This window comes from Arachis hypogaea, chromosome 16 (assembly GCF_003086295.3).
Source record: "Arachis hypogaea cultivar Tifrunner chromosome 16, arahy.Tifrunner.gnm2.J5K5, whole genome shotgun sequence".
NCBI lineage: Eukaryota > Viridiplantae > Streptophyta > Magnoliopsida > Fabales > Fabaceae > Arachis > Arachis hypogaea.
The window spans coordinates 144,020,285-144,034,534 of NC_092051.1; positions in this window are offsets into that span (position 1 = coordinate 144,020,285).

Genomic DNA, 14,250 nt, shown 5'->3' on the forward strand with positions numbered 1-14,250 from the left:
TTATTGAAGTGTCGGTCGTAGTTTATTTATTATGCATATTATTTATGATTATATTTTTAACTAAATTCTAACTTCGTTCATATTATTCAATATATAAATTCAAGGTTAGCAGGCCCTGTATTTTGTCTTTTCCCCTCTCCTCTCTCGTCTTCTATACATTGAGATATTTTGTGATTTTTTTCATTTTAATCATCAGCTTATAAATAAAAAATTAATTTTAAAATATTATCAATATAAAATAATTTTATATATATCTAATTATGTAATATCATATTAATAAAAATAATTATTTTTTATATTAATTATGTGAATAATTATAAAAAATAATAAATATAATTATATAATTATATAAAATATTTTATATTATAAATATATTAAAATTAAATTTTATAAATAATAAAAATAAAGTAATATAAAAATATAAAAAGGGCGCTAAAGGAAGGTAGTAGAATGATTGTAATAAGGGCAGGGCCTGAAGTGGTGGAACCATGAGGATAAGAGTGAAAGAAGACCCACTTATTTTATGTTGTAAGGCCTACATGTTCTCACAAAATCAAAAGAAGGCCCATATTTTTTCAGGTTACAGTACTTGTGCCTTTAGCATTGTAACCCAAGTGTCTATATAATCTTTAGAAATTGAGCAATCATCAATGATTAATGTATTTATTTACCCGGATAGCAAGTTTTGGTCTAGTGGTCATTATATATATCTTATAATAAAGGTAAATTTTATGGTGTTTTTATTATAATATTTAAATTATTTAATTTATTTTTTAAAATAAAAAATTAAATATTTAAAATAAAAAATAAATTATTTAAAATTTATTAAATTTTATTTATTTGTTTATTTTAATAACTTAGACACAATATTAAAAATACTATAATATTCACTTATAATAAATATATCTCAACTTAAAACTTGACTAAGTCAAATAGTCAAGTAATAGATAAAACTCTTAAGTATTATATATGTGTAAAATATAGTATAAATAAATTTGTAATATTTAGAATTAAAGATATTTAAATAATCTATTTGATCTAGAGAGAATGTCTTTATATTCTTTAGAATATTACTAATGATAAAATGATAGAGATAATGATAACGCTAAGGAGATAATATTTAAAATTTTATATAATATAATATCTATAATTTTATATGCATAATATTTATAATTATATATTTATTATATTTAAAATTGTATAATTATTTTAGTAATAATTAATGAATATTAAATAAGATAATATTAATTAATATTTATTATTATATATTTAATAAATAAAATTATAAATAAATATATAATAGAGTAATACAATATCACATGAAAAATTTAATCAAGAACATATGTTAAAATTATTATTAATAAAAAATAAAATGCTGTATTTATATTCTCTGGCTTCATTATCATGGAATAAAGAGTTTGTAATTGTATTGAAAAGAAGGCGGTGTGTTAGTAGTACCATGTATGGTGGATAGAGTCCACCTGGTTCCTTTTTGTGGGTCATTTTCATTTGCTTCTCTCTCAACTCTCATTAACATCCCCACCTTCCTCGTGATATGTTTCTTTTTTTGTACTCTTTTAACATGCAAATGTTTCTCATTAAATGTACCATTAATCATTTGCATAATCAATTTCTCTTAACTATAGGGTTTTTTATTTTAATAAATACATTAATTATAATAATTACGAAAATAAATAATTTAAAAAATATTTATTAAAATAAATACTTATCTCTTATCTCGTTTATACTGTAAATGAGATAATTTTGTATGACTGTAGACGAAATACATATATTTTAAAAAAATTGAAATAATAAAAAAATATTAATAATATCAATGATCCAAATTTTTAACATGCAAATAGTACACAAAAATGTTGATAAAAAAATTAAAATAGATATGTTTGATCAATTAATACTAAAAAAGAATATATAAAAGATTTTAGATTAAATTATGATCTAATTAAATTGATTTAAATTTAAAAAATAAAAATAATAGTTGCCAATTGTTAAGAGAGATTGATGAAGATAATGAAAAGAGAATTGAAACGGTTATCTCATACGTGGATATAATGGGAGATAACCATTTCTTTATCTCTCACCTTAAATAGAGTTTAAATTTTGTCTTATATATACAGTAATTATTTAATCAGCAAAAAATTCTTAAATAGAGTTTAAATTGATGACAGATTAGTTTTTTGTCTGTTAGGTTAAAAAATATCATAAACAACAAAAAATTATATCATTTAAATAAAAAAAATCTAGAGAACCAACTACAATGAAAGTCAACTCAAGTCAACCTTTTATTTCTAATTTTAAAAATTCTAAAATTTAGGATAATAGATTTTTTTTATTTATAACGAATCTATTTTTAAACTAATTGACTCTATTTGACTATACTCTTAATTAATTTTCTAACATAACTCTTTAAATAAATAAAATAAATTACCATTCATATCCATAAAAAATATAGATGCTGACAAATGTACCCATATAAAAATAAAACGATAATTATAACCACAGAAAATGGTTTCTGTATGTCAAGAGTACCCAGACGTTAGTTATACAATTGGTTCGTTAGGGGTATTTTTGGCACACGAAAGCTATCTTCCGTGGATATAATTATCATTTTATTTTTATATGGATATATTTGTCAGCGTTTATATCTTTCATGAATACAAATGGTAATTTATTCAAATAAATATCACACTTACTAATTTATATTTTATCACATTTTATCGTATTTTTATTGGTTAATAACATTTTGGAATTGAGATTTGAGAGTTGAGACTATGTACTAGTATTTACTTGCTCCAAATTATTTAGACTTGTGTAACTTGTAATAAGCAAGAATCTTTCTCCCTTCCTTGTTTTGATGCGAAATCTCGCTCTTCTTTCTTTCCCCACGTTTTGATAGTGCTAAACAGCCAGCACCATCGATTTTGCAGATTTTGTTAAAAAAAATTTACTTAACCACATCACTGGCAAAAATACTAAAACAATTCTTTATTTAACAAAAATACTATATCTTAATTAATTTTAACCTTGTAAATACTAAACAAAAATACTACTTTAATTTTTCTCAATAAGTTTACTACAAATTAAAAGAGTTCACGAACCCCATTGTATTGAAAGAAGTATAAACAATTCACAGCCTACTAATTCAGTATTATGCATTTTATTTGATTTTGGTTATATATTCAATTCCTATGTTACTGTTTTTGTTGAAAAAGGGGATCTCATGCATGATATATTTATTAGAATATAAGTATTTATGTCTCATCCTATTAGTTTAAAATTTTAAAAAATATATATAATAGTGTTAAAGTTGCTATAATAAAAGAAGTAAAATTAAAAAAAAAGCATATAAAAAAATCATGCATATTTACAAAATATATAAAAATAAAATTATTTATATGTCTCTTTTTATTAATTTAAATTTAAAAAAAATAGTTTCATGTCAATATTAATAATTTTTTTTATAAGTAGAATTATATATATTGATATAAATACATTAAGATCAATTCTATAGTGTTTTTTATCTGATAATTATTTTTTGTTTAATTTATTTTTATAATAAATTCTAAATATTTAAAATTTATTATATTTTTAAATTAAATATTAATTATTTAATTTTTGTTTGACAATTTAAGCATCCGTGTTTGGACATGATGACAAATACCTTATCTTAAATAGACACATTGCTTATACGAGTTGAAGTAATACAATCTTACAAAGTTAAGATTTGATAAGACTGTTTAAAAGTATATAATAAATAATGAGAAAATTATATGGTATAGATCTAAATCTGTACATATTTAAAGATTTAAAGATGTGACAAAATCTAAACCATACATTCTAAAGTTACACTTTTCATTCAAAACCGTAACTCTTCACAAAAAAAAGCGTCACCTAATGGAAAAAAGTAAATTAGAAGATTTAAGAGAAGAAATAATTAAGTTATCAAAATTAATAGATCAAAAATTAATGATTTTAACTAATATTAATTGTAATGACACTGAATTCTTAAAATCAATACAAAATGATTTTTCTCAAAATCTTTATTTTACTATAAGTTTTATTGAAGGACTTCAAAAACCTAAAAAAAACTTATTTTTCACACGGAATTTCTAAAAATTGTTACCATGGAAATGATTCCCCACATCTTTATCATACCTTCAACCCACAATTAAATTCTATAGTAGATATGCTTGAAGAAATATTAGTATTTCAAAGAAATAAGGAAAAAGAGAATCCCAAAGAAGAAAAATTTTAAAATATAATCAACATAACAGATTTAAAAGTAAAACCACCACTAAAATTATGAATATTGAAGAAAAATTAGAAGAAATTACAATGCTTTTTAAACAATTAAAAATGGCTCAAGAAAATAATGTTATGGAACAAGGATTTCAAATAGAAGAAGAATTAGTAAATTCTGAAAATATAGAAAATGAAGAACACATCCTAGATTACTCAAGTGATGAAGAACCAACAATTCCAATACAAGTAAAAAATGAAGCTGGAACATCTAAGGATAATCAATCTCAATTTAAATGGGAAACAGGTTTTGATAATTATGCCTTTAAAAAAGGTTTTATAAATAAAGATTCAAAATATACAAAAATACCATCAAAATATATCCCTAAAATCCAGGAAATGGAAGGAGATAGAATGCTCGATTTAGACGGTAAAAAGAATGAAAAAGAAATTTTCGAAAACTGGTTGAATTCCTTCTTATTAGAAGCCTTTACTAATCCAAAACTTAGTGAATTGTCTGGAAGAGACATTTGGAATTACACAGGGTTTCATACTAAAGGAACTATAAGAGATTATATGACATCAATAGAAAACCAAATAATAGAAGAATTAGAAACAAAAATATCAGCTTATGATAAGATATTATATATAATGATGATTTTATATAAAGAATTTTTTGGAAAAAATATTATAGATCATAGACAAGAAGTCTATAATAAAGAATATCAAGAAGCAAAAAATCATTTAGCTAATCTTCAAATATATGATTTATGTAATGTGGAGTCTTATATATGTGAATATAGAATACATTATTACAAATTAAAAGAAGAAGATAAAAATCATTATCTTAGTATGTATATAACAAAACTTCCATATCCTGCTAATGAATTTATAATGGGAAGATTTATAAGAGAAATAAATAGAGGAACAATTGAAAATAACTTTGGTAGAGCAACCTCTGCAATAAGAGAGGAAATAAAAGAACGTTGTATGCAAGAAGCAACTCAAAAAAGATTTGCAAATATAATTAGAATTTGCTGTCAGGATAATGAGGAGATACCTCAAAAATATGGTCTTAATAAAAATTTTCAAAGAAAAAGAAAATATCAATTTAGAAAAAGAAAATACTATCCAAACTGGAGAAAAAAGAGATATTTTAGAAAGGAAAATAACAATAAAAATAAAAGACAAAGAAATAACTATTGCCCGAATAAAAAAGAAAATTGTAAATGTTGGTATTGCCAAGAAGAAGGACACTATGCAAATGAATGCCCGAAAAAGAAGGATAAAAAGGATCTTACTAAACAAATAGAAATTGCTAAGTCTTGTTTCATGGAACCATTAGAAGAATCTGATGACAACTTAGACTATATTTTTGAATATGTCTCGGAAACAGACTCAGAGACTGAGTAATAATGCTACATTTATTACTATAAAAATAACAGAAAAGTTTATAAATGCTTTCATAGATTCTGGAGCAACACAATGCTTTGCTAGTTCAAATATAAAACTTGATTGGAAAAAATTAAAGAAACCATTAAGAGTTAGAATAGCTGACAAATCAATACATAAAATTGACCAAAAAGCAGAGATGGTTGAAATTTTTATTCAAAATTATAGGTTCATTGTTCCATCAATATATATGTTAGATTCTGGAATGGATTTTATCATAGGAAATAACTTTTTAAAACTATATCATCCATTCATTCAAGAATTAACATATATAGTTTTAAAAGCTCCACACGATTCTTCAATAAATCAAAAATCAAAACGAATAAAAATACCGACTACTACTATAGATAAGATCTTAAAATTTAAAATATTCTCTATATTAGAGACATGTTATTTAAATCTATACTTTCAGATAAATATCCCAAAAAATAATCTTGAAATAAAGATAGAAGAACTTTTGGATGAAATTTGTGCTGAAAATCCTTTAGATATTAAAAATACAAATAATGAACTAGTAAGTATTAAATTAAAAGATCCTACAAAAGAGATAAATGTTCCAAATAAAATTCTTTATTCCGCAAGAGATAGAGAAGAATTTTCATTAGAATGTAGAGACCTTTTGGAAAAAGGAATTATAAGATTAAGTAAAAGTCCTCATGCGGCTCCAGCCTTTTATGTCGAAAACAATAATGAAATTAAAAGGGGAAACGAAGAATGGTTATTAACTATAAGAAGATGAATGAAGCAACTATTGGTGATGCTCACAAACTTCCAAGAAAATATTCTATTTTAGAAAAAATCAAAGGAGCAACTTGGTTTTCATCTCTTGATGCAAAATCAGGGTACACTACAACAATATAGATTATTTTTTAGGGTTATAATGTGTAAAAGAAAATTAAAATTTGTCAAAAAAACAAATTTTGACACTATTTTAGCTATGAAAATATGTTAATAAAAGTTTTGTGAAAAATAGTATTTTTAACATATAAGCGATTGTGAAAAAAATTTAAATCTTATTTTGATAAATATTGGCTGTCAAAAATAATTTGTTAGAAAATTTTGAGAACATATTTTCTGTGATACTTATTAATTGTCAAAAATACTATTTATTTTGACACTTATTGACTATAAAATATTCTCAACAAAAAATTTTAACAAAGAATGAGATGTGATCTTGAAATTAAAGAATAAATTGAGATTTTGAAGATAAAGAATGAGTAGTATAATCCTAAACTGAGAGCAGTGTGATGTCAAAATTAACAGAGCCAAAGAAGAAAAAAATAGTTGAGTAAATTGAAAACAAATGAGTGTCAAAATTGAGAAGTAATTTTCTACGGTCAAATTTTTCGTCAAGAAAATATAGAAAATTTGACATTTGTGATATTTCTCAAAAATATATATTAATTTTGACATTTAATTATGGTGTTAAAAAATAAAGTGTCAAAATAACTCTATTTTCTTGTAGTGGTATTGGCAACTTCGTTTAGACGAAGAAACAAAGAAATTAACTGCTTTTACTTGCCCAACAAAAGAATCAACAAGTGTGTTGCTCTATGAATGGAATGTATTACCATTCGGATTAAAACAAGCCCCAGGTATTTATCAAAGATTTATGGAAGAAAATCTAAAAGAGTTAAATGAATTTGTTTTAGTGTACATTGATGATATACTAATTTTTACAAAACAGGATAAAGAAGATCATCTTCAAAAATTATTAATAGTTTTAGAAAGATGTAAAGAAAAAGGATTAGTTCTTAGCAAAAAGAAAGCAAGAATAGCAAAACAAGAAATAGAGTTTCTTGGGTTAATTCTATCCACTCAAGGAAAGCTAAAACTGCAGCCAAATGTCCTAGAAAAGGTAAATTTATTTCCTAATAAAATAGAAGATAGAAAACAATTACAAAGATTTTTAGGGTGTATAAATTATATTTCTGATCAAGGATTTTTAAAGAACATAACAGAATACACTAAAAGCTTATTTCCAAAAATAAGTACTAAAAAGAATGGAAATGGGATGAAAAAGACAGTATGCAAATTCAAAGGATTAAAGAATTATGTGAAAAACTTTCAGAACTTTATATTCCAGAAGAAAATGACTACTTAATAGTTGAAACAGATGCTTCAGACATAACTTGGTCAGGATGTCTAAAAGCTAAGAAAACTATAAAAAAGTTTGGAACAAGAAAAAGAATCACTAGATTCTAAATATTCCTCAAAGGAATTACTTTGCAGGTATATTTCAGGGACTTTTACTCCAACAGAACAGAGATATACCACTCATGAAAAGGAAAATCTAGCAGCCATTAAATCTCTTAAGAAATGGAAAATTGATTTACTACCCAGAGAATTTACATTAAGGACAGATTCAAGTTACTTAACAGGTTTCATACGATATAATTTAAAAGTTGATTATAATCATGGACGATTGGTAAGATGGCAATTATTTTTGTTACAATATCCAATAAAAATTGAATATATTAAGGGTGACAAAAATGTTATTGCAGATACATTAACAAGAGAATGGAGTTCGCCTACAACGCATTAGATCAAGAAATTCAGAAATACGAACAAGAACTCAAAAAATGCAAGCATTGTCAGCAAATAAGGACACAGATCCAATCCCTCAAGAAGGCCATCGAAGCAATGAAATCAACACAACAACCAAAAACATCAGAGTTCAGCCAGCTAAGCGTGGTGGACAAATCAGGTGAAGAAAAAATTCCAGAAAATAAAACAATTGCTGAAATTATCAAAAAATCTACTCAAGATAAAAAATATTATGTAATTTATAATGGCCCCATGAAAGGAGTATATGATGCCTGGAAAAAAGCAGCACCATTTACACATCAATCAAGGATAATTCATAAAGGAGGGTTTTTAACACTGGAAGAAGCAAAGGAATCTTTCAGGGAATATGAAGCTCTTCATCCAGAGCAAACCCTAAAAAGAGCAGATAAAGCTCCAATTCAAACCCAGAGAACAGGAATAATAAGAAACATTCCTACAAGGGCTGAAATCAAGGAAAAGAAAAGGGTCTGTAGATCAAATCTCAGAGAAACCCTTAACATAGTCCTAAATTGGACTGAAGAAAAAAAGGTAATCTTGGGATATTATCCTATTGCCAAAGAAAAGTTAACAAAGCTGGTTATATTTCCAGAAGCTTCCCCATCTGACACCTATCAGTTTTTCCAGTATGGATTAATTGATACAATTTTAATTTTTAATGATTTGAAAATTATTAGTGAGTTTCCTGCAGGATTCGTTGATGCAGTAAAGAGATTTAAAAATATGATTGACAACGTAAATCCAAGGGATATATCCCTAAAATTTACGAACAGTCAACCTATTTTTAAAGAAGAAGAATGCTTGGTTCCAGCACACCAAGTAATATTCATGTCCGTCTTCCCAGGAAATTTTCAACCAATTGATCAAGTTCAAGATTTAACAATCTACAGTCATGAAGGAAGACTAGCCAGCACACTAGCAAGGGTCTTCGAAAGAACTCAAAAGATAACAAGAAAATCTCACACAAGAATCAATTATAAAAGCAGAAATACTTTGCTTGTGTCCAGTAAAAGGAATGAAATTGAAGAAAGAGAGATGAGACTCTTAGTGGAATTTGAATCAGCATTCTACAACTTATCTGGACTCTTAGAAAAGCTCCCTGAAGGGATAAAGAGGAATCTCTGCTATTTGATAAAAGACAGAGAAGACCACAAGTGCCAGCTATGTGTCTCAGAGTTATCTGAAGAAAGCAATAATGAAACGGAATCAGCCCACATGATAAAGGAAGAAGACAACGCATCTGAAGGCCACATGATGAAAGAGGAGGACAGCACATCTGAAGCATCTCTCAACATTATTGCATAGTGACGTAAGCGCTTAGGTCATAGAGCACCAACAATGTAGCTGGTGCAAGATAATAAACAATGACGTAAGCAATGATGTCATAAGAAGGGTAAGGATGGGAATTGTTCATCAGACCCAACCAATATAAATAGGTTGCTTAGGCAATTGAAGAGGGCATCAAACAATAGAAAGCAGAAGGCTAAGAGTACTCATATGCTAGGAGAGCAAGGAAGAAGCGGCCGAGGCGATTCTATAGTTTGAAGAAGAATTCCCTTAGGAAAAAACCAATTCTAAACTCCCCTCTGGAGTTAGAATTTACAATCTCCCCTCTGAAGATAAAAACATCTTATGTAAAATATTCTAAATAAAGGAAGTTTTTCTCTAGAAAGGTACGCCTTTATCTTAATCTCATAGTTATGAATTATTTAGAAAGCCTAGAATTAACGGAAGAATCTGATTATTATAGATTATCTGCCTTATTAGATAATGAAAAACAGGCTGTTCTAAAAACAGAATTAAACCTCAAATCAAATGAAAATTTTAATAAACAAAATCTTTTAAAAGAAGTTTTTAATAGAAAAAATATAATATACTATGGAAAAATTCAACTTGAAGCCCCTATAAAGATAAAATCTGCTAATGGAGAACTTGAAATAGCTTTGATAAATGATGAAGAATTGAGTAAACAGATTGAGAAAATTAAGGATCAACAAAAAAGATATAAAATTGGATGGATTCATATTAGTACTATACAAGTCTTAATCAAATCTACATATATGAAAGGAATTAATTCACCAATAAGCTTAGCAATCTGTGACAAAAGAATTACTGATGACCCAATAGATCAAATAATTGGAATTGTTCATGGAAACTTGGCAAACGTAAATGTTAAATTCAATGCCCATCTTGGATATGCTATACCTTTATCAACTGAAAATCTTGGAAGATCTATAAGTTTGGCTTATAAATTTCACAGAAAGAATCTAATGGAACAAGACGATGAACCATTTTCAATTACATATGCAATAAATTATGCGTTAACAAATAGCCATCATAGTATAATATTTAAAAACAGAGAAAGAATTTATGTCGATGAATTATTTCAGAAAATTGTAAAAACAGAAATACCAAAATATAAAGCTATTGAAAACCCAGTTCTTTTACTAAAAGAACCATCAGGAAAATTAGTTTCATCAAATTTTCAAATAAGAGAATCCAAAATTAATAGCCCTTTAAGTTTATCTAAGTTAAAGATTAAAGAAGAAAATTCTGAAATAAAAGAATTAACAAAAAAGGTCAAAAAATTAAATGAAACCCTAAACACTAAGTTATGACAATAAATAAAGAAAAAATATATGTAACCTATCAAGACAAGAAACAAGAGCTCTTTGAAAGAGAAAATCGGTTGAATTATTTACAGTTTTTTGAAATAAATCAAAGAGCACTTGAAACTCTAAAAATAATCTATGACAAATTGAAAGGAGAAGTTAAAGAGTTAGAAAAATTAATAGAATCTCTAGAAAATAGTGATGAATCGATGGTAGAATTTGCAGAAATTCTAAGATAAATAATGAAGTATACAAAAATTGAAAGACCAGAAAACAAAATAAAAAGAAAAAGGGCGAAAAAATTAAAAAGTAAAATAAAAGAGTATAAAAGGGAATTAAATAATCTTCGATTCGAAATTAACGACCTTATAATAAAAAGGATAGAAATAAGAACAAATATAAATAAGTTGGAGCTAAACTTAAAAAATTTATAAATGCTTAGAACACCATATTATGACTTAAAAGAATTAAAGCTGTTGAAAGAAAAAATGGAGAATGAAGTTGAAAAATTAAAAAGACATTTAGAAACAACAGAAAGTGTAGAAATAAAAGAAGTTTTGGAGGATTTGAAAAATTATATCAAAGAAAAAGACAAACAAATAAAAGATTTTATATACAATAATCAATGCAAAAAAGAATATTATAAACTAAAACAAGATTGAAAAACTATAAAAATGAAATCAGAATTAGTAGAAATGCTCAATACTTTTGATTATGAAATTATAAATTATAAAGTACCACCAACCAAATCTATACAAATTATAAACTTATTCGAAGCAAAATATGAAGAGTTAATTGTAAAAATTGGTATCAGAGCCAAGTTAATGATTAAGGGTAACACTTTTTTTTTAAGCAACACTTTTAGTGATACACTTTTAAATCAGTAAAAAAATAAAAATCTATAAATCTGTACCAAAACACATCTGTACACTAGATGGACCCTAAATAATGATTGTATGTATTAATAGCTTATTATTGTTCTTTCATCAGATTTTTTTTTTTGGTTGTAATAGATTGTATATATGCTGCTCATTTTGGTGTTTATGCTAAACTATATTTGACTATTTGGGGGTTTCAATGCATCTACTTACAAAGTATTTCAATTCTATACATAAAAAAAATTAATAACTTATATAAAATATATATTAAAATATAAATAAATATATATTTATACATATATAATAATTAATTTTTAATATATACTACGTAATGTTTTTTAAAACAATTTTGATGCACAATAAAAAAAAATTAATATATCTCAAAATATATACATGATAATTAACACATGCATTTAGCAGAGATGTTACTGAGAATTAAGGGTAAAAAACACAAATAAACCATGGAAGGAAACTTGTTACATGAATAAGCCAAATAGAAAAATGACTCACGAATCAGCCAAAGCCTATTTCTATATAATTCGATCCTAATAGGTTCGAACTCTATTTGAACGTAAATCGAACCTAATTGGTTCGAATTACTCTTCATTTCGTAGCTCTAATAATTCGAACCTAATTGGTTCGAATTACATGCAATTGTGGTATAAAAGGAGTTTGAATCAAGCAAATTCGAACCACTTCTCATTTCTCATACCCCACCAAATCCCAGAGAAAACAACCCAGATTCGATCCAATAAATAGTTGAACCGATGACTCAGCTTATGGGGGACGATCCTGAAAGGCTGTACCGGTTGGACGGGGTTGCTCATATAGCCGGGGTGATCAAGGACGAGGTTAGTACATAGAAAACTTTGTGCACACGATTTATTTGAGTTAGTGGTTTTGCCTGTGGTTTTAGTGGTGGTGTTAATTGCAAATGGTTTATGTTAGAGGTTTTGCATGCGGTTTAGTTGGTGGTTTATGCTAAGTGGTTTTTTGTAGGTAGTTTTATATGTGGTTGTGTTAATTGTTTATGTAAGTGGTTTATGTTAGTGGTTTATGTTAGGTGGTATTGTTAGTGGTTTATTGTAGTGGTATTGCAAATGGTTTATTTTAGTGGTTTTGCATGCGGTTTGGTTGGTGGTTTATGATAAGTGGTTTTTTGTAAGTAGTTTATGTAAGTGGTTTATTGTGTTAGTTTTTTTTTGGCTTACCAGTATTGTATGTGGTTCTAATAATGTGGTCCATTTAATGCGCAGCCACAGCGATGCATCAGGAGCATGCGGCGGCAACAAAGCATGCCACTCGATGAGCGTTATGTTCCGTACTTGCAGATGGCCGGGTTATACCATCTGGCTAGGCTCAACGATAAATGGTATCGGTTAGATGAGCCCCTTGTCAGCGCCTTTGTCGAGCGGTGGCGTCCTGAGACACACACCTTCCATATGCCCTTCAGAGAGTGCACCATCACGCTTTAGGACGTGGCATACTAGTTAGGGTTGGCAGTGGACGGGCGTTATGTCATCAGTTGCCTTACAGATTTTCATATGTATATCGAGGGAGGACGTCCAGCTTGGGTGTGGTTCGAGGAGTTGCTTGGAGTGATTCCTCCTCCGAGCCAAGTTCAGAAGTTCGCAGTTAACTGCACCTGGTTCCAGGAGACTTTCGGAGAGTGCCCCGAGGGAGCCGATGAGGAGACTGTGCGCCGATTTGCTCGTGCCTATATCATGATATTGTTAGGCATTCAGTTGTTTGGAGACAAGTCCGGCAATCGCATTCACATCAGATGGCTTCCCTACGTTGCTAGGCTTGAGGAGATGGGTTCCTACAGTTGGGGGGTCTGCTGCATTGGCTTGGTTGTACCGGCGCATGTGCCGAGTGGCAAACAGACATGTGGTGAATTTAGCGAGCCTACTACAGCTACTTCAGTCCTGGATCTTCTGGCGCTTTCCTAGGTTTAGGCCTGCTGGGTATGACACGTGCAGCTGGCCTTTGGCATCGAGGTATGCTACTCACGCTTTTATATTTCAAGTTAAGATAGATATTCTTCATGTACGCTTGTAGTGTATTACAAATATGTCATACTTCTGATTAACAATCACACCCATGTGCGCTGCAGGTGGTCAGGTTACAGCCCTTCCTACAGCGAGAAGGGTCCTAGAGTACAGAGCACGCGACTGAAGATAGATATGTTGCAGCCCAGGGATGTGAGTGTTGTTCCTGTCATACTTTTATTTGAATAACTAGATATAAGATGTTTCTGTATTTTAAGAGTTGGCGTGACAACATAGCTATTTTTCTGTGCAGTTTATCTGGATGCCGTATAGCTCCCCCGATGTACTTCAGGTTGTGCATCCGGAGACGTTGAAGCCTCGCCACACGGTGCTTTGGCGGTTTGTCACGTCGCTTATATACTTTGCCATTGTAGAGTGGCATCAGGTAGATAGGGTTCTACCTCAGTTCGGTGGTGTGCAGCCCCTCTCGCGTCC